Source organism: Anabrus simplex, chromosome 13 (genome assembly GCF_040414725.1).
Source record: "Anabrus simplex isolate iqAnaSimp1 chromosome 13, ASM4041472v1, whole genome shotgun sequence".
Lineage (NCBI taxonomy): Eukaryota > Metazoa > Arthropoda > Insecta > Orthoptera > Tettigoniidae > Anabrus > Anabrus simplex.
This window is the reverse complement of record NC_090277.1, coordinates 80,365,967-80,385,294: the sequence shown is the minus strand read 5'-3', so window position 1 is coordinate 80,385,294 and position 19,328 is coordinate 80,365,967.

The window sequence follows — 19,328 nt, the reverse complement described above, 5'->3', positions numbered from 1 at the left end:
GGATTGGGCATCGGTGGGAGTGGGGGGTTATTGTGAGAGAGACTTGGCGATGTGTTCGCGATAGCCTGACCAATTAGCTTTTGCAAAGTTTGGTATTAGACGAGGAGAAGGTGTATTTGATCTGGGGGAGTGTGAGGGTATTTGGGGTAGCATAGGGAGATGGTCACTGCCGATAATGGGGAGGTAGGAAACATTTAACAGGTGGATAAGGAGTTGTGAGAAATGACGACGTTGGGGGTGGTTTGGCTGGAGGGGCAGGAAGGACCGGGGAGTGGATTAGGGATGAGTCAATACGGTTGAGAAAGGTATGAAAGTGTTGAATCTCGTTAGGTGAACGGCTATGGAGGTTGAGGTCAGCTAGGATGAGACAGTGCTGGAATGTAGTGTGAAGGTAAGTAATGAAGTCCATGGGAAGGGGGCAGCGCTGGCGGGTGTAGATTGTGGCAAGGTGAAGGATGCTGGCTGGGAAGTACACGGTAGCGATCATGAATTCGCGGAAGTAGTGGGTGTGTGGGGAATGTAGATCCAGGTAGGGGGAAAAGAGCGTACGGCAATGGCTGCACCCCCGTCCGAAATCCAGTGGATGATCAGCTCGATGGAGGGTGTAGCCGGGTATGTAGGCGAATTGGTGAGGACGGAGCATGGTCTCGTTTAAGAGAAGGGAGTGAGCGAGATATTGATTGAGGAAGGTTAGGAGGTGAAGGCGCTTTTTGGAAAAGGACTGTATGTTGAGGAATATGATAGAGATGGGAGGGGAGGATCTGGTTCTATTGGGTCTACTAGCCATAGTCCTGCTCCATGACTCAATGGTTAGCGTGCTGGCCTTTGATCAGAGGGGTCCCGTGTTCGATTCCCAGCAGGGTCGGGAATTTTAACCATCATTGGTTAATTCGCTGGCACTAGGGCTGGGTGTATGTGTCGTCTTCATCATCATATCATCCTCATCACGACGCGCAGGTCGCCTACGGAAGTCAAATCAAAAGACCTTCACCTGGCGAGCCGAACATGTCCTCAGACACTCCCGGCACTAAAAGCCATACGCCATTTAATTTTTACTAGCCATAATTAAACAAGGGTTTTTAGGTGGTGGAATATAAAATGGATGTTGTGGCCGGAGTGAGTTGTCTGAAAGTGGAAGTTTAAGGCTCGGTTTGCTGCTGCCTGTAGGTGGGTGAGGACAAGTTGACGGTGATAAGGGAAGATATTGAGGAGTGATAGGGTGAAGAACCTGACGATACCCTCCATGTAGGGTGGGGCGAAAATAGTCTTTGTAAGGGTGGTTGGAGTGTCGATGATTTTGAGTGGGGCTACAAGATCAGAGCGGTTTTTGGAAGGAGGAGGAGGAGGAGGAGGACGGGCTATGCAGTCGGGAATATGTGGGGTGGGCTTGGCCAGAGGTTTTGCAGTGGGTTGGGAACTGAGTGTTTGGGCACTTGTTGGTAGGGTGTGATTGTGAGCATTGTCCACAGACTGGCTGTTCAGCCCTGCATTGAGCGGTACTGTGCTCGTTGTAACACAGACACCGTTCGCAGCGTATGGGCTGTCGTGGAGGGGCCTTCGAAGGTTCTACTCTTTAATGTTGTTTAAACAGCGACACTAGTCAATAACAGACGATCAACGTCGGCGATGGTGGGCAGGGTATTCTGACCCTGAAGGTCGGACCGGACGAATTGCGGATGCGAAATACTTTCTTCACAGGGATATTTTCAGCATTAAGTTCTTGGTGAATGACATCATTGGGCATGTCCGTGTCGACCCCCTCCCTGATCACACAGCTGAACAGGTTGTAACGAGGGGTGGTGGAGGTGTTTTGATGGCAGGTTGGGATAGATGCTTGAAAGGAGATGTGGTCCCAATTGGGCTGCTCCAATGGTATGAGCCAATTTATAGCCGGCTTCCTCACCATTAAGCTTTATGATGAAGCCATTAGATGTAGGGCGAATGTCGGCCTTCCCGTTTCATATGGAATCGATAAAGTGTTCTGAAGGTATGTTGAGAGGAACGAAGCTCTGGTGAGGGATTGACAAGCAGGAAACTGTGCGTCCCTTGTGGGCGGGGTTGGATAGTGTGGATGAAGGTGACTGGTCTGATGGCTTGTGAAAGAAGCGGGAATTCGGCGTTGGAGGCAGTGTTTGGTAGGGGTGAGCAGGATATATCTTCCATGGCGCCCGGTGCGTGGTGCTGAAGGAGTGAGTCAGTCTCGAATTTCTTCTTCAGGGCGACTTCGTCGTGAATCTGAGTTGATAGGCGTTTAGGTGCTACTCCTCTGCTGTAGTCCCGCTGAGGCTGGTGGGATAGGTAAGTGGCATGTCGGCGTTCAAGATGATGGTGGAGGCTCAAGCTCAGGGCACATTACCCCAGTGAAGAGCGAAGGACAGGTTAGAGTTGATGCAGTAGATGATGCGACGGTGGTGATTGCGGCGGTGTAGGTTGAAGTTGTCGTAGTGGTGATAGTGCTTACCGGGAGAGGCTTGGCGAAGTAGGAGTGTTCAGACCCAGGCTGAAGGTCCGTTGGCTGGTGGTTCTCCTGGGGACAAAGTCCCACACGGCGATGTGGTGGGTGAACCTGGTAAACAGAGAGTCACCCAACAGAGTCCAATGAACAGCGAAGAGACTGGGGATGAGACCCCGACAGTAGTGCTGTGTCCGAAGGTGAAACATAGTCGTCAGTTTCTCAGTCCACCTGTTGGTCCACGTTTTCAAAAGGCAGTAAACAGTTGTGGCCAAGTTGGGCGTAGGTACTGGCTTTGGACAAGCGTTTCGAGCGAAAGATAAAGGCATTGCCCTTCTGGCTCTCTCATCGAAGGATATTTCATTTTATTATATTGCGTCGTAAAAACGATGTATATTATTATCCTATTAAGTGCAGTAGTGTAGAAGTACGTCCATTCTTACCAACATACCGTAATGGAAATTGGAAGTTACTATTTTCGAGTAAAATAAATATAAAGTGTATTCTGGACTGCAGACAAATTACCAGTAATTCCGTTGTTAAAGCTTCTTATATCCTGCTGGTCTCAAGTATTTTCATTAAATTCTGAATATCATGAGTACTCAATGATTAAGATGTACAACACAAACTATTTTAAATATATAGATAATTACTGATCCATGGCGAAATATACATAACTTTAAAATACAGCAGAAGTCCGTCATAGCGGGAATTCATAACGGCGAAAAATTTACTCGCTATAGCGTATTGACGTTATATCCGATTTTTGTAAAATTCGGGAAAATCCCCATACACATTAAAATCAGTATGAAACGGCAATCAGTTTATTCAAAACTTGCGTTTTCGCAGATAATGTCCACACTATGACTTACTTGTTTGTTTATTGAAATCCGATACTACGTGAAAGTGTGTGTTTAATTTCATTCTGAAAAAAATATTACCATATTTCTCTGAATAAATACACTTCTTTCTTTCTTTCTTTCTTTCTTTCTTTATTTCCTGTTTCTAATGAATAGTTTTCTTTCATTTTAATTTTCTCCTTAGAAATGTTATTTCTGCAAACATTTTCTACTTTTACATTTATCATCATGCCCTAGCTGGCGAGATGTAGTGTTTACAGTGCACTATGTCTTCTGGTATGGGCTATATCAAATTTGTTACTTTCATTGACCTGTCTCAGTCTCATCCTTGGCTTTGACAATATGAAAGTGACTGAGGTATAAATGATGCTAGTAATAGCATTGCTTATGCAGCCAGTCCCTGTTATGAATGGTGTGAAGATATCGCTCATAGGGTCAGTTGGTGCCTGCATTTCAGTGGGCTTGGCAGACTGATATATAATAGCAGCGGCTCGCTCGGTGAGGAAAGCAACGGGAAACTACCTCACTCCTCATTTCCCTAGTACGCCTCTTCAGTGACGCCTAGGCTATTTATGACAGCTGTTGGCGGAGTTGCAGAGGATCAAACCAGCCTTCGGGCTGAATACCCAACATATTTTCGAGAAACAAGGCTATTACCAAACACAGTAGAGACAATACGCGACACTCTGCGAGATATGGAGGGACAGTTATTAGAGCTCTCTCTAGCAGATTGACCTGAGAACTACTTATTCTGTCATAAGAGCACGTGCATTTGTGTGTGAAGTTTTTGGTGTTATTTTTGCGTTTTCTGTGAGTTGACATAATTAACATGAGGGGAAAGGGAAAGTTATGTGCTGTCTTTGGCTGCAGTAACTATGAAGTAGAGAAGAATGCGCGGTCTTTCTTCCGTTTCCCTCGTGACAAGAAAATGTAAGTAAGATTGTGTTTGCATATATATTCTTCCAGTGACAAAGAGATTTTTATAGTACTTCATAATCTTCTGACCTGCTCGACCCATATTTTAACTGGCTTAAAATATAATACGCATATTTTATTGTATAGTGCAGCAGTTAACCTTCAATACCGATGTGTTGTTGTAGGTGTGATCTGTGGGTTTGATTTAATTCGGGAAAATACATATACATATGAGTGTGGCTGGTTGTGTTCCAAGTTACCCCATTTGGAATGCCGTAATGCGTAGTCAAGCACTGAAGAAAATATGGGTGATTTAAGAAATGTACATATTTTCTTGAAACAATATGATGATGTAAATTTGCTTTACCCTAATGTAATGGCCTTATGGCAAGTATTGGTTATAGGGAAAGTTTGAATGTTTTTGAGGCTAAATTTATAGATTTTCTTTCTGTTAGTAGGCTTCAAGTTAAAAGGAAAATTGTCCAGCTCTTTAAATGTAAATTTATTGGATCATGTGTGTAAGGAATGTGCCGATATTTTTGTTGACAAGTGTTTTAATATGATACAATGCTTATAAATGAGAAAGAAAAATCTAGCCGAGGTTCAGGCAGGAATTCTAAATCTAAAAAAGTAATGCATAAATGAAAGATCAAACCCTTTCACAGCAGTCCATTTCACATCTTAATTGTATGTCTAATTTCAGTCTTTAAATAATAACCTGTTAAATAATTCTTCATTCATTAATCCAGAATTGAATTAGCAGCTTTGAAATTAAGATCCTAGTAACACTTTCTGTCTAGACGTAATTTATTTATCCATTTCCGTATATACACTGACTGACAGAGCAAATGCAACACCAAGAAGGAGTGGTTCGAAAGGGATGAAAGTTGGGGAAAAAACAGAGACGGCACGGACGAATAATTGATGTTTATTTCAAACCGAAATGCAGGTTACACAATGTGCACGGCATCGACTCAGTAGGATGTAGGACCACCGCGAGCGGCGATGCACGCAGAAACACGTCGAGGTACAGAGTCAATAAGAGTGCGGATGGTGTCCTGAGGGATGGTTCTCCATTCTCTGTCAACCATTTGCCACAGTTGGTCGTCCGTACGAGGCTGGGGCAGAGTTTGCAAACGGCGTCCAATGAGATCCCACACGTGTTCGATTGGTGAGAGATCCGGAGAGTACGCTGGCCACGGAAGCATCTGTACACCTCGTAGAGCCTGTTGGGAGATGCGAGCAGTGTGTGGGCGGGCATTATCCTGCTGAAACAGAGCATTGGGCAGCCCCTGAAGGTACGGGAGTGCCACCGGCCGCAGCACATGGTGCACGTAGCGGTGGGCATTTAACGTGCCTTGAATACGCACTAGAGGTGACGTGGAATCATACGCAATAGCGCCCCAAACCATGATGCCGCGTTGTCTAGCGGTAGGGCGCTCCACAGTTACTGCCGGATTTGACCTTTCTCCACGCCGACGCCACACTCGTCTGCGGTGACTATCACTGACAGAACAGAAGCGTGACTCATCGGAGAACACGACGTTCCGCCATTCCCTCATCCAAGTCGCTCTAGCCCGGCACCATGCCAGGCGTGCACGTCTATGCTGTGGAGTCAATGGTAGTCTTCTGAGCGGACACCGGGAGTGCAGGCCTCCTTCAACCAATCGACGGGAAATTGTTCTGGTCGATATTGGAACAGCCAGGGTGTCTTGCACATGCTGAAGAATGGCGGTTGACGTGGCGTGCGGGGCTGCCACCGCTTGGCGGCGGATGCGCCGATCCTCGCGTGCTGACGTCACTCGGGCTGCGCCTGGACCCCTCGCACGTGCCACATGTCCCTGCGCCAACCATCTTCGCCACAGGCGCTGCACCGTAGACACATCCCTATGGGTATCGGCTGCGATTTGACGAAGCGACCAACCTGCCCTTCTCAGCCCGATCACCATACCCCTCGTAAAGTCGTCTGTCTGCTGGAAATGCCTCCGTTGACGGCGGCCTGGCATTCTTAGCTATACACGTGTCCTGTGGCACACGACAACACGTTCTACAATGACTGTCGGCTGAGAAATCACGGTACAAAGTGGGCCATTCGCCAACGCCGTGTCCCATTTATCGTTCGCTACGTGCGCAGCACAGCGGCGCATTTCACATCATGAGCATACCTCAGTGACGTCAGTCTACCCTGCAATTGGCATAACGTTCTGACCACTCCTTCTTGGTGTTGCATTTGCTCTGTCAGTCAGTGTACATTTCCATTGATATTTGAATTTAGCGCGAATTTTCAGGTCAGGCCACTAGGAGCGCCACTTGCGACTTGTCTCACATTTTAACAAGGCTAAATCTGGAAGTGTCGTGTATTGTCTCTACTGTATTTGCTATTACCTGTGGATATCAATGCATAGTCAGAATACTGCATAATTATAATGTACCGTACGTTGTTGTTTTTCTTTTTCGTCTGGCTCGGCCTAAACGTGTTCGACACACTGCCATCTACTTGCGCATAAGTGATATGAATACTATCAAGACCAACTACAATTACATCAGACCGTAATCCAGAAAAAAAACATGGCGGACATCGGTGTGCGATACCGATTATTACCGTATGTATTTGTAAAGGTATATTTTTTTCTGCTTGCAAAACTAGGATATTTGCAAATCATCATAATTATTCTTTCTTTCATATGAGAGGTTGAGGAAAAGGTTATGCATGTTTATTCCGAGTCACCTAAAGAAAATATCACAAGTCGAACGTCATGAAATGCAAATCACTAACTCAAAATATGAATAATTAAACACCAAAAGTAGCGTTATCGCGCATTGTAAGTCTAAATTAAATTTCAGTGGAAAAAATACCGAAGGGAAAATTATTGTATCAACGTTAGGTTGAAACAGACACAGAGTATAAAATATTTCACATACGAATCTCCGGTCAGCAAATACAATATATAGATGTCAACAAAGAGCATTATCAACCTTACATGAAATACTACGTAACACCACCATTAACCACAGCCCATTATGTAAAACACGCAAACAAATTTCTCCAACAAAATTTCAACCCTCCAAAATACAACTGTATTGTTAAGTAGGTACAAGCGATGTTTGTATGATACACCTGACCATCTAAAGCACTCGTCACCTTAAAATTCACCAGAATTGATGGCATAATTGTATTTTATATCAAAAAGAACATAGTCCTCATGTTCACTCACGCGAAATGGGGTTAGGTTTAGTTTACGCATGTTCATTGTAAAACGTTGAGAATTAATTACCGTACATCATTCTTGCACCACCGTTTAAGATTAATTTAGTCTCTAAATCATAAATCTTGGTCATGATTTTCCGTATCTTTCTGGGACTGATTTAATTTTATTTGTAGTAAGGTGCGTTGGCTGATAGGACAGATGCTACGATAGGCATCATTAGTTTTAACTTCGGAAGTTTGCGCGGCACTCGAATTAGATCACCACCTTGTATGGGTATATAATGTCTTCCCTAACAATACCTTTGATTTCAAAAATGATAATGCACACAACATTATTAGTCCTATGATTTGGTTCGAAGTTTTCCTTACGAATGCTCTTAACCCAATTTTGCCTTAATGCTAGGTCTTTTAGAAACGGGAACACTGAAGCTCTTACTTACATCCAGGCATATAGCACATTAAACTATAAACATATTGCATAGGTAACTAAAAATGAATAAAATACTTCCAGAGAAGAACACGAGAATGAACATTAACCTAATCACCACCGATATTGTTGGTATAAATAAGCTCTTTGAGAACAAACAGCTTCTTACGGCACTGAAAAAGGATCTATAACCTTCTTAAGACTATAAATAAATATAATTTACGATTAATAATATTCAAATTTCCGGTAATATTTGGTAACAACACGGCTTACACAAATCAAAACAAACGCATGCTAGCACTCCATCTGCCGCCATTATGCACAGTTTCGATAGGTCGGTTAAGGTCTGAGACATTGTATAATAGTTGGTCTTGATACTATTGATTCCAGCGCCATCTCGATCCTTGTGAAGATCGAGATGGCGGTGAGTGATTCTTTCACAACGCTTATTGTTGATGCTGAATGTATTGGATTGTATTCTGTAATATAATGTCTAAAACACCATGGCTGGCGGGAGTAAGTTTATGAATGCTATACGTGTGTTGTTTGGTACTAAGACAACGAAGAAACCTAGCCCTGCTGTAAGAGATCCTTGTGCGATTCAGCATGTTCCGCAAGGTGACCATCCTACGGAAACAAGATTTGAATTTCATCCACCGAAGATCGTACCTATCCTTCCGTCTCGATGGCAGTGGCACAAAACAAAGGATCTTTTTCATTTCTACTTTATGATTGGATTTATCTCTGTAGGTGGTATATTATTTTGTAGTAATGTGTTTATTGGGCAAGCTCAGTTAGCTGAGATTCCGGAAGATTATATACCTAAACATTGGGAATACCATCGGCACCCTGTCAGTCGTTTCCTGGCTCGCCATGTATTTCCAGACCCACAACAGGAATATGAGAAACTAATGCATAAGATTTACGAAGAAGATGAAAAAGCAAAAATTCGACTGTTGGAGCGAAAGATTCGTGAAAAAATGGCAGAAAGAAAGGACTATCAAGCATGGTATTACCGTCCAGCGATGGCTAAGTATGTCCGTATTTCGAAGGAAGCAGCTGATTATCTTGGTACACTGGGGGGAGACTGATGATTTCTGAACTTTAGAAGTACTGTACTACTCAACATTTTCTTCAGACATAGCCTACTCTTGGTTATAACTCTAGTAAGTTGATAAGTTAACTGTGTTGTTCATTGTTGTAGTTCTGGTAGCCTAATAATTCAATGAGGATATTCTACATTTACAAACTTTGAATCGCTTCTGTAAGCAAGTAATAAGATAATATTATTCAGTAAAGTTTCATTGGACTGTAATAAATTATTATTATTTTTAGTGGCCTATAAAACATGATGATTGAAAGAATTGGACGTTCAATATAGTAACTAAGCTTTGAGTTATAGCTACCAATAATTGCCCTATAGGGTGAATATAACTTGATTTTGAAGATAAATGATAGTCAACTTCTTTTTTACATTTTGAATAGTTTTTATAATTTTATTTACTCATATCAGGGTCCATTACTATGCTGTACTGAATAATAATATATATAATTATAATATTAGGAGTGTATAATGGCAGGACCTTGGTCAGTGAATTTGGCTCTCCATATCTCTTTATCCTCAATTTCCTCCTCAGCTTCCAATACTTCCCTGCTTTTTTTTTGTCTCTCTCTAGAAAGTGGATTCTTTACTTCCCAGGTCCCCATGTTCGCTCTAATTTTCTTTCAATTATGCAACAAGCAGACCCAGTTTGTGGTTGGAAACTGCTCCAGATGATGATGAAGATATCGTGCAACAGACAATTCCCCCTCCGTTAGGTCAACTCTTGTTCTTTTCTGATCTTGACGGTATTAGGTATCGAGGCCTAAGGAGTCTTTTCATTTCCATGCCCTTCGTGGCGCTTGTCTCTCTTTGGCTGATATATTAATTTTTTGAAGTGTTAGACCTCTTCCGTTGTTTTCCCTCTGATTATTAGTATTAGAAGATGGTTGCCCAGTTGTACTTCCTCTTAGGATGGCTCTGAACGGTACATCTTATGTAACAATCCAGGACTAGCACAGCAAAGGTGCGCTATGACAGGCACAGAGGATGATTCTTTCTTTTCCCCCACCTTACTTCCTTAGTTGTGTGAGGATGCTACCAACTGTTGAAGAAATTCCCTTCAATTAGCTTTCCTCTGAATTATGTCTAGGATTGTTCTTCTCCCATTAACTCGTCCTAGGATCTTCATTTGTCACCATGTCCATCTGCATTATTTTTCCATCTTTCTCTTGGTATTTCCTCTCCATTTTCGTCAGTGTCCATACTACTGATTTATGCAAAGCGATGCTCCAGACGTAGGCCAGCATCTGACCAGTCTCTTCCGTAACTCCAAGCCGACTTTACTGGTTAGGAGTGACCCTTTCTTGGATATAAATACATAAAATACCATTTGTATAGGAATTGTTCGATTGGTGGAACATCTATCGAACAATTTGTATATAAAAAGTCATTCAACACAGAAATGAAAATAATGAACTATGATAAAATACTATATTGATGGTGCAGTTTTTTATGTTGATTTGAATTAATGGTGGTGATAACTGTTCTTAGAGGAAGTACAACTCGCAACCATCCTCTCTAAATACTATTCAGAGGGAAGACCAACCTGCTGGTCACAATCATCAAGACGTCAACTCTACATGGTTTACATCCCATTGGTGGCAAAAAATGTCACCGTCAGAATACTGGTCAGTAGGGTAGAAGAGGTAATAGTATACAATTTCTGATCATTAGTCTGCATGCCAAAATCCTGGATTCAATTCAAATAATAATAATAATACTACATACCACTAACTGCTTTGACGATTTTCGGAAATGCTGAGGTGCCGGAATTTAGTCCTGCAGGAGTTCTTTTATATCTCAGTAAATCTACTGACACGAGGCTGACATATTTGAGCACCTTCAAATACCACCGGACTGAGTCAGGATTGAACCTGCGAAGATGGGGTCAGAAGGCCAGCGCCTCAACGGTCTGAGCCACTCAGCCCAGCAGGATTCAATTCCAAAACATCTCCCTGTGCGGGTCTGTGGTAGAGCGTCGGCCTCTGGATCCCAAGATAGCAGGTTCAAACCCACCAGAAGTAGTTGGAATTTTGAAGGGTGAAAAAGAAAAGAAAAGACCATTCAACACTCCCTGTGATATGATGTTGGCATGTAAAAGATCTCTGGTGACACATTAGGTTTTCACCCGACAAAGCCCTAGGGTTTCTTAACACTTTTACTCCAATTCATCAGTGCCTTAAGGCATTTGGTGAGAAAAATTTCAAGTTTCAAAGTTCAATATGCGTTTAAGCATTTTAGGTTTACCAATAATAATTTCTATTTGGATCTCGTATGTGATGTTGTAGTTTGCCATAATGCAATATATATACAAACTTTTGCAATTATTACGCTAAGCTTTTAACATTCAAAGACCAATCATTACTGCCTACATGCCATGGGTACGTATTGCAAGCCACAAATAACGTCCTTGAGGTTGAGCCAGAGGTACTCCTGAAGCCTGTGGTAATGTGATGGGGAAAGCCTACGAAAAAACAAACGGTGGTTGGTACGTGTGGATATTACATTAAGGAGTGAGGGTAATTGTTTCCACCTATTCAATACTACAACAGTGTGACGTCATTAATACATCAGGTATTTATTAGATTTCAACATTGGGACCGGTTTCGGCATTTGTGTTTGCCATCATCAGCCAAAGGAAAATTGTTACAAGGCTTTATACAAATCAGTATTAACATAATTTAAAAATATATGTACATACAAATTGAACCATAGTCTTAAATTATTTTGTAATTTGGTGTACATCATAAAACTTTTAATTGAAACTACTAGCACATTTCTTATGCAAAATATTATAATTTGTTAACTCTGTACAATCTTTTGGATATGAATAGTTAAAACGTTGTCAAGTCCTTATAGTTGTTGCAAAATGCTGATTAAGCATCTAGTTCACTTAAAATTAATCTCTTAAAAAGTTTTTTACAGCTGCTTAGACCTTAAGAGCATATGGTTTTTCTTGGCCAATTATATATTCTAGTTACTAACATACATTAAAATAAATTTGCCTACTGTCATATTTGGAACATTAAACATATTTGTACTTGGTATGGAGATTCATTGTAGTACAAGTCTTTGGTAAAATCTATCTCTTAACAATTATAGGTGCTTTTGACATTAAGAGTATTCAGTGTTTCTTGAGCTATTATATAATTTGGTTATTGACATGCATTAAAATCGGCTGATGTTATTTTAAAACATTAAACTTTTTAATGTTTGGTATGCAGGTCCATTGTAGTAAAGGTCTGTAGTGATAAACAGTTCCTCATAAAATGAATGTTAGCGAACTATCAAAAGGGAGTTCACTCTGTCTTGGTAGAATGCAAAGTTTAATGACAATCGTTTGTAATAAAATGCCGTTGAATAATATTAATGTGCGTAATATTCTATGTTTTAACTGTAGTGTTCTTAATTGTGGATAGACTTGATAATAGTAGACTGGTGGACCGGATTTCTTGGAAACATTACGTTCAAAGGATTTGAGATTCTAGAAATATCTTGATCCAAGATGGACCTCAAGCACTAAGAGAGGATATTGACAGGGTGGAAGGAGTACTCTTAGTTATAGGGCTGCTTTGTTGTCAAGTAAAAAAACAAGGCATCACTGGTATTGATTGACTGTGTGCAGAATATTCACAGAAAACATTACGCCTAGAAGTTGGTAGGAAGTGGCCGGGAGTGAACGTGTTAACTTGGGAGTGTGGGTTTGCGACCACGAGGCTCTTAGCTTAGTCCTGGCATTCTTTGCACTTACTTGTGCCAGGTTCATCACCTTCATCTATCCTGTCCGACCTCCCTTGGTCAACTCTTGTTCTTTTCCAACCCCGGCGGTATTAGGTATCGAGGCCTAGGGAGTCTTTCATTTTCATGCCCTTTGTGGTCCTTGTCTTTCTTTGGCCAATACCTCTAATTTTGAAGTGTTGGATATCTTCATTTTTTTCCCCCTCTGATTAGTGTTACCTAGAGCAGGGGTATTAAAATTGTGGTCGTTTCGAGGGGTACGCAAATTTATCATAGCTTTCTAATGGTTTTTGGTGAGCAGTTCAATAAAGATTTGAGCTTGCTCTTTTTCAATAAGATATTGTTATTATTTCATGTTTTTGTCTACCACTGCACTATTCATTCTAAAATATGTGTCAGTTTGTACCTGCCATTGACTAGGTATGTAAAAATGCTTACATATGCTGCATTGTTCTCTCTTTTTTGTTTTGAAATCCACTCATTCACTTCAATATTTTCAGCAGCAGTAGATAACTACTGTAATCGATGCTTTCTCATGTATATATGTTGCCAGGCTTTGAAAATCTCATAATTCTACTCACTCGAGAAAGCCTTGGTAAGTTATTCCAATCTCTAACTCCCCTTCCTATAAATGAATATTTCCTCCAGTTTGTCCTCTTGAATTCCAACTTTATCGTCATATTGTGATCTTTCCTACTTTTAAAGGCACCACTCAAACTCATTTGTCTACTGATGTCCTCCCATGCCATCTCTCCACTGACAGCTCGGAACATACCACTTATTACACGTGATAAATATCATTTTTGATCCGTATTGATGATATTTGATTCGAATAATAACAATAAGTTAATTTATTAATTTGACCACCTAATCAATACAATAAGTCTTGTCTTTTTGATGTTAACTAAAATTATACATGTTTCGCCTTGTATATAGGCATCATCAGCCATTGCCTTAACCTTGAAATAAAATCAGGCACTTGATTTACATATAAATGAAATAAAACAAATTTTTAAAAAGCCTTGGAGAGACTTGAACTAAAATTAACATATGGTAAAAGACTTGTAATAATGGTGGTTTTAAAGATATTACAATGAGTGAGGAATTTACAATTGGTGAAAGTATTTATAATATTGACATTAGAAGGCTTTTAATATAATAAAAATGAACAAAGCAACAGTCTGTTATGAACAAGTGATAAGATTGCTATAAAATTATGTTGGCCAACCAGCGGTTACAATGAAAATGATGATCAAAATCGTATAATCTTCGCTTAACAAACCAATGATTATGTTGCCAATTAGCCTGCCTTCTTTGTCTGTTGTCTCATCAATGGAAACCCAAATCGGACCGTCTTTAATCTCTTGCCTTATCTCCTGAACAGTTTCATTGTATATGGCTGAACAGTACGTTTTTCTGAACGTTGACTCATTCCAGGATGGATCGTTTAGTATATTTCTCGAGGAATTCCCTGAAGCACTGATTATTCAGTTTGACAAGAGGTATGTCAGCAGAGATGAGAGCACGGCAGAGATCGGTGTTGAACTCAGACGTTACACTGGAAGCTGCTGGTTGTGCCAGAAACAACTGTCTCTGCTTGGAATCTTGTTGTTTGTTAGCCTGGTGTTTACTGGTTGAAACGTGCTAAGGAACCTTTGAGTAGATGCCACTGTACAATGACACAAATTACAAAATAATATTTTACTGTGAGTTGATAAACCATCTTCTTTAAATTCTGATACGTAACTTTTCAATTTTAAACTGGTTGACTTTAGGCATATTGCAACAACGTTAATGTCTTCAATGAATATCAATCTGCAACTGCCCCCACTGAACATACAAGAACACTATGATCTGTCTCACTGCTAATTCAACCTGCGAATGACTGGTAGTGACCTTGATGGAGTTATGGGGCAATCAAAGGGAATGCTCAAATTACGAACTAATCCGGAAATCACTAGCACATCGTCAATGAATGAGATTTCCCTAGTTACGAAATTATGGCACAGACACAGTCGATGTTATGTAATGCAGCTTATCAGTGCTGTAAGTGTGATTCAGATAGTCACGGTACTGACCGGCTGATCTCCACCACTTCCGGGCTCAACCTCTCTCTTTCTTCGCACTGCTTATCAGCTATTTTATCAGCCCAGACGTGGACAGGCGTGATAATGACCTGCACACCAGTTAAAATATTAATTTTTCGAATATAGATTTTTAATTTATTTCTCCATTATTGAGAGGACTGCTAATTTAATATAATTTAATACTTTTTAGCCAAAATATGGACTATATTGATTTTAATGACGAAGAATATGAACATATGTGCTAAACCCCAAAATATGGAAAGTAAATACTCTATTTTTCAACTCCTCACGTCATGATTCATAAAGATAATGCAGCTTCCTAAAGAGATATATATTTACATATAAATCCGTTTCCTGGTCATAAGAAATCAACACTTACCAAGGGAAATGTTCAATAATTTTCCAATTTCTTTGCGATCATTTAAGAAAAGGCTAGGAAAAACAACAGATAGGGAATCTGCCACCTGGGCGACTGCCCTAAATGCAGATCAGTAGTGGCTGATTTGATATTGTTGCAGCGTAGCACAATTCCAATAATTGTACACTTCATTTGTCGTCTTTTCTTCTGACCTTTTAGTATAAACTTAACATATATGTTAAAATCAACCATTTTTGGTTGTTCAATGGACTAATGCTTTGTAATGCACCAATACATGCTGCCGGCTTCAAACCAGATTTAGGGGGTTTGGTTTCCTTATGGTAACTCCCAAGTGGACAGTGCACGCATTTAGGTACAGCAGGGTCGAGCCTAAGGTAGTATGTAACATCAGGCAGTACGGTCGCCTGTGTCAGTCCTTGGGTGTTGCACGAAACCAGCGAGCCCCCTATTGAGAAACAATTCCAAATGTCCCTGGTAGATTGCACAAATAAGTAATATGACTTCATTACGGCTTTCTCTCCTCTTGCAATGGTAATTTCTTTTCCACGTTATGAGAGTACACCATACCAGACCACCGACAGTATTACCAATACTTTGCATCAATGAAAAACAGGAGGGAAAATTTTCAATTCAAGTGCAGTAAGAATAACTTTAGTTATACTGTATAATTAGCCTTTTATTTACTGAGTTTTAATTGCTGGATATATTTCAGTTTTAAAATGTATTTAATGAACTATAATAGAGTTTCTTGTTATTTCTGCAAGCTGCTCATAGAAAACTGTTACATTGAAAATTTTGGTGCAACACCCAGCTTCAGATACCACCAGCCGCCTGTGCTAATACATTTTAAAAGGATGATGGGGAATTTATCGATGCAGCACAGCGTTGGCTCCGACATCGACTAGTCAAGTGGTACCGTGCAGGCATACAGGCCCTGACATAACGGTGGCGTAAAGCCGCTGCATTGAATGGATATTATGTTGAAAAATAAGATATTGTAGCAAAACGATTGGGGAATAACAATCCTCAGTAAAACTAACCATCCCTCATTGGGGACATCTTCAGCTTGTAGAAGATACATACTCAAAAATACATAACAAATAAACACTTTAAAATAATTTTAAAAGTTTGAAACACTGCGTGTATATTTTCTTCCTTGTTCTGCTTTTTAATGCACAGTTCTTGCACAGTATGTCTTACGCTAATGGTTTTTCAGTTTATAAAAGATGATGTAATATGATGACAATTAAAGTTTGGTGAATTAAAATCTCTTCTTGGAAGTTCTTAATATTTAATACAAAGGGAGTTCAATATATAATGCAACACATTTTCTTTTGTTTTTTTGTAAAAGCAGGTTGGTTTTATTTAGGATTCAAATACACCATGTTATTCCTCAATCCTTTTGCTACAATTCCTTATTTCTCAACATAATATCTGTTCAGTGCTACGGCCTTACGCTACCGTAATGTCAGGGCCTGTATGCCTGCACGGTACCACTGGATTGGTCGATGTCAGAGCCAATGCCTTGCTGCATCAATAACTTCCCCATCATCCACGTAATGCATCCTTCATTGGGTCAAACAGATGGAAGTCGGAAGTCACGAGATCCAGGCTGTAGGGTGGATGAGGAACAGTCCACTGAAGTTTTGTGAGCTCTTGTCAGGTGCGCAGACTTGCATGAGGTCTTGTGCTGTCGTGGAGAAGTCCACTACAGGTCTCCGTAGACATTCTGCAAGCACCTAGGAATATCTGTGATGCCCTGGTTTTGCACCAAAAGAAACTCAATAACTGCTCTCTGTTTGGTACGCACCTCTGTTACAGACGCCATTTTGAAGGCTAGTTACAGTGCTGCCATCCATCGGAAATTAATGAAACTATTCAAGATGAAGTGGGAATATTCAAAGATGTCCCAAAGAAAATTCCAATTTTTAAAAACCGTAATTGGCTGAGAAATAAAATGTGTTGCTTTATATTTCAAACACCCCTGGTATTAGTGTCTTGTTGAATTTTTAATGGTTTTTTTTGGTTATTATCCTAGCAACATAAACCTCTCAGTAATGTTTGACTGTTGTATGTATAGTTCTCCAGTTGAACTTGAAGATTTTGTCTCAAAATATTTATAGAGGAGTCTAGAAAAAACAGAAAAGAAATTCTAAAATTTGAAAACGGTTGACTCTTCTCAATTATTGACTTGAGTATTTACATCAATGTGGATGTTCAAAATTAAGTTCATTATATGCAACAGAAACACATTTTAAAAACAGAGAAATTCAAAATGATAAAATACCTTACCTATGTTCTTTACAATACCTGAAGCCATCTCTTTTCAGTTTTGGTTCAGTTAATTTATAACTGTTAGGTTCTTCAGTCTTCCAACATTTCTGGAACCACTTCAATTGGGTTGATTTTGGTTTTATGAAATACCAGATTTTGGATCTATAATTTTGACCATAATGGCCACAATTGGTCTGTATTGACCAGTGTTGTCAACAGTGCAATAGGATTACCTACTAAACGGCTGCATGAAAACCACCAGCCACTCCTCCCCCCCACCACCTTAAGCTTTGTTTAGTTAGAAAAATAGTACAAACCAAACAAACAATCCCTTTGGCACAACTACCCCGCCCGAAGGCCTGCAGATTACGAGGTGTCGTGTTCAGCACGACGAATCCTCTCTGCCGTTATTCTTGGCTTTCTAGACTGCGGCTGCCGTCTCACCATCAGATAGCTCCTCAGTTGTAATCACGTAGGTTGAGTGGATCTCGAACCAGCCCTCACATCAAGGTTAAGAACTCTGACCTGGCCGGGAATCGAACCCGGGGCCTCCGCGTCAAAAATACTTCATCAAAAGGAAATTAAGTATATTCTTTTAGTTCGAAAGTAAAAATATTTGAAATATATTTTGAGGTGAAGTAATCGAAGAGTCTGTGATCAGTGATGTACTTTGCTAACACTCCGATAGAAGGCACCACTATGTTTTCACAGTCCATAATGTTTGTAGCTCATATCAATCAATCAATCAATACTGATCTGCATTTAGGGCAGTCACCCAGGTGGCAGATTCCCTATCTGTTGTTTTCCTAGCCTTTTCTTAAATGATTTCAATGAAATTGGGAATTTATTAAACATCTCCCTTGGTAAGTTATTCCAATCCCTAACTCCCCTTCCTATAAATGAATATTTGCCCCAATCTGTCCTCTTGAATTCCAACTTTACCTTCATATTATGATCTTTCCTACTCTTAAAGACGCCACTCAAACTTATTCGTCTACTGTCATTCAACGCCATCTCTCAGCTGACAGCCCATACTTCGCTACATTTTTGTAACACTACTCTTTTGTAGAAATCACCCAGAACAAATTGAGTTGCTTTTCTTAGGATTTTTTCCAGTTCTCATAAGACAGCAATGTTTCTTTGTTTCTCCTTAGCCCTGCCTGAACCAATAAAAGCAAATTTATCTTTCGAGACTCATTCTATTTTTGGCTTTAGTTTTAATATTCTACCGATTATAAATTCCATCCATTTCCGCATCTGATCTTGGCAATGTCAGGTGTGCAATGCAAATGTTGTCAGCTTCTCAAACGATTCCTGTTACTTGCATCACAGAATTTTATCACTTTACACCAGAAATTATCGGTGTCCATCATGACACCATTTTACAAAGGACAAGTTTTTTCAGCTGACAAATTCATCTTTGGGCTGGCGTCAAAATTACGTGATTCAAGAAGGGAAATCAATGACTCTATAACAATCTTAAGTGCATTTGACACTTTATTATGAAAGAAGCAGTGAAGCATTTCTTGCTTCCTTATTTTTAAGGGTATGCCCTACAGTTCAGATCTTCACCAGCTCACATTTTGATGGCATTTTGACTGTAAATGTCAAGAACTTAAATTTGAACTATTGCATTATTATACTCTCTATCGTACTGCATAAAATTTTAACTGAAAAAGGTACTAAAATATGCACTGGCATAAACAAGAAAAAGACTAGATTTCCTTGAGTTAAGTTTTACCCACTGACGAAGAGTAAAAAAAAAACCTAGATTTAGTGGGAAAATCATTGTGTTGGCAACACTGGTATTAACTTTGATCAGTATTGTGTATTAAGGATCCACCTTGTCAATACAATACCTAAGTTTATTATCCAATTCCTATTGA